The following is a 3,429-nucleotide window of genomic DNA, read 5'->3' as shown; positions in this document are numbered from 1 at the left end:
CTTTGAATTCATTACTTCCTTTTTCCTATATGTTTTCGAAAAAAAATATACAAAAAATCCAAAAAAATTAATAAAATCATAAAAAATAAAAATATTTTATGTTGTTTGTTTGAGTCTTGAGTCAATTTTTTAGTTTAGTGTCAATTACATTTTTCTAAAAATTTATGTATTTTTCGAAAATTCATGCATTCATAGTGTTCTTCATGATCTTCAAGTTGTTCTTGGTAAGTCTTCTTGTTTGATCTTCATATTTTCTTGTTTTATGTCTTTTCCTGTTTTTCATATGCATTTTCAATTTGTTAGTGTCTGAAGTTTGCAAATTTCTAAGTTTGGTATCTTGCATGTTTTTTTTGCATGAAAAAAATTTTTCAAAAATATGTTCTTGATGTTCATCATGATCTTCAAGGTGTTCTTGGTGTTTATCTTGACATTCATAGTGTTCTTGCATGCATCATATGTTTTGATTCATAATTTTCATATTGTGAGTCATTTTCATGTTTTTCTCTTTCATCATAAAAAAAAATTCAAAAATAAAAAAATATCTTTTCCTTATTTTACTCATAAATTTCGAAATTTTGGGTTGACTTAGTCAAAAATTTTTAAAAATAAGTTGTTTCTTATGAGTCAAATCAAAATTTCAATTTTAAAAATCTTATCTTTTTCAAATCTTTTTCAAAAATCAAATCTTTTTCATTTTTCTTCTTAATTTTTTTTTCTTTTCGAAAATTTTAAAAATTAATTTTTCAAAATCTTTTTCTTAATTTTATCTTATATTTTCGAAATTAACACTAACATCTAATGTTTTTATTCAAAAATTTCAAGTTTGTGACTTTCCTATCAAGAAAAATTCAATCTTTAAATTCTAGAATCATATCTTTTAGTTTCTTGTTAGTCAAGTCATCAACTTTAATTTTAAAAATAAAATCTTTTTAATTTATCTTTCAAATCTTTTTCAAAATAAAGTTTAATCATATCTTTTCAATCATATCTTTTTCAAACAAATCTCTTTCAATCATATCTTTTTAAAATTTGATTTCAAAATCTTTTTCTAACTTCTTATCTTTTCAAATTTAATTTTCAAATCTTAATATCTTTTCAATCATATCTTTTCAATTAAATCTTTTTAATCATATCTTTTTATCATATCTTTTATATCATATCTTTTTCAAAATTTTATCTTTTTCAAAAATTTGATTTTAAAATAACTTCTTATCTTCTTATCTTTTCAAAATTGATTTTCAAATCTTTTTCAACTAACTAATTGACCTTCTGTTTGTTTCCTATCTTTTTCAAAACCACCTAACTAACTCTCTCTCTAATTTTCGAAAATCCCTTCCCTCTTTTTCAAAATTCAATTTTAACTAACTAGTTGTTTTAAATTTTAATTTAATTTAATTTCAATTTTTATTTTCGAAATTTAACTTTAAATTTTAATTTTATTTTAGTAAATTTTTGAAAACTTCTCTTTCTCATCCTATTCTATTTATTTATTCATTCATTAACACATCTCCTCATCTCAAATCACTGCTCCTATCCTCACCCTTGTGTTTGGATTATCCATCCTTCTTCACTCCTATTCCCTTTCTTCTTCTACTAACAACAAGGAACCTCTTTACTGTGACATAGAGGATTCCTCTTCTTTTCTTGTTCTCTTCTCTTTCTTATGAGCAGGAACAAGAAAAAAGGCGTTCTTGTTGAAGCTGATCCAGAACCTGAAAGGACTCTGAAGAGGAAACTAAGAAAAGCTAAATTACAACAATCCAGAGACAACCTTACTGAAAAATTCGAACAAGAAAAGGAGATGGCAGCCGAACCTAACAACAATAATGCAAGGAGGATGCTTGGTGATTATTCTACACCTATTTCCAAGTTTGATGGAAGGAGCATCTCCATCCCTACCATTGGAGCAAACAATTTTGAGCTGAAACCTCAATTAGTTGCTCTAATGCAACAGAACTGCAAATTCCATGGACTTCCATCAGAAGATCCCTATCAATTTTTAACTGAGTTATTGCAGATCTGTGAGACTGTTAAGACTAATGGAGTAGATCCTGAAGTCTACAGGCTCATGCTTTTCCCTTTTGCTGTAAGAGACAGAGCTAGAACATGGTTGGACTCACAACCTAAGGATAGCCTGGACTCCTGGGATAAGCTGGTCACGGCCTTCTTGGCTAAGTTCTTTCCTCCTCAAAAGCTGAACAAACTTAGAGTGGATGTTCAGACCTTCAAGCAAAAAGATGGTGAATCCCTCTATGAAGCTTGGGAAAGATACAAGCAGATGACCAAAAGGTGTCCTCCTGACATGCTTTCAGAATGGACCATTCTGGATATATTTTATTATGGTCTATCTGAATTCTCTAAGATGTCATTGGACCATTCTGCAGGTGGATCCATTCACCTAAAGAAAACGCCTGCAGAAGCTCAAGAACTTATTGACATGGTTGCAAATAATCAATTCATGTATACTTCTGAGAGGAATTCCGTGAATAATAGGACGCCTCAGAGGAAGGGTGTTCTTGAAATTGATGCTCTGAATGCCATATTGGCTCAAAACAAAATGTTGACTCAGCAAGTCAACATGATTTCTCAAAGTCTGAATGGATGGCAAAATGCATCCAACAGTACTAAAGAGCCATCTTCTGAAGAAGCTTATGATCCTGACAACCCTGCAATGGCAGAGGTAAATTACATGGGTGAACCTTATGGAAACACCTATAATTCATCATGGAGAAATCATCCAAATCTCTCATGGAAGGATCAACAGAAGCCTCAACAAGGCTTTAATAATGGTGGAAGAAACAGGCTTAGCAATAGCAAGCCTTTTCCATCATCTTCTCAGCAACAGACAGAGAATTCTGAGCAGAGCACCTCTAACTTAGCAAATATAGTCTCTGATCTGTCTAAGGCCACTTTAAGTTTCATGAGTGAAACACGGTCCTCCATCAGAAATTTGGAGGCACAAGTGGGCCAGCTGAGTAAGAAAGTCACTGAAACTCCTCCTAGTACTCTCCCAAGCAATACTGAAGAAAATCCAAAAAGAGAGTGCAAGACCATTGATATAATCAACATGGCTGAAACTAGAGAGGAAGGAGAGGATGTGAATCCCAATGAGGAAGACCTCATGGGACGTCTCTCAAGCAAGAAGGAGCTCCCTATTGAGGATCCAAAAGAATCTGAGGCTCATATAGAGACCATAGAGATTCCACTAAACCTCCTTCTGCCATTCATGAGCTCTGAAGACTATTCTTCCTCTGAAAAGGATGAAAATGTAACTGGGGAGCAAGTTGCTCAATATCTAGGAGCTGTGATAGATGTTAACAGAGGAGAATTAGTCATTCAATTAAATGGGGACTACCTTGTGTTTAAGACCCAAGGGTGTTCTTCTGTAACAATGGAGAGGAAGCAAGAAAAGCTTCTCTCAGTACAGAG

The 3,429-nt window shown here is 32.3% G+C and overlaps 1 non-coding gene across 1 annotated transcript; it reads right to left on the bottom strand.

Annotated features, from left to right (window-relative positions):
* Nucleotides 1–2,200: 2,200 nt before the first annotated feature.
* LOC148575062 (small nucleolar RNA R71) lies at nucleotides 2,201–2,308 on the bottom strand. The gene has a single exon (XR_015905578.1). It is a non-coding gene; the product is annotated as a small nucleolar RNA R71 (small nucleolar RNA).
* Between the last annotated feature and the right edge of the window lie 1,121 nt (nucleotides 2,309–3,429).

Source organism: Arachis ipaensis, chromosome B2 (assembly GCF_059453495.1).
Source record: "Arachis ipaensis isolate K30076 ecotype BB chromosome B2, ASM5945349v1, whole genome shotgun sequence".
NCBI lineage: Eukaryota > Viridiplantae > Streptophyta > Magnoliopsida > Fabales > Fabaceae > Arachis > Arachis ipaensis.
Note: the sequence above shows the minus strand (reverse complement) of the source record. Positions and strands in the feature narration are given on the sequence as shown.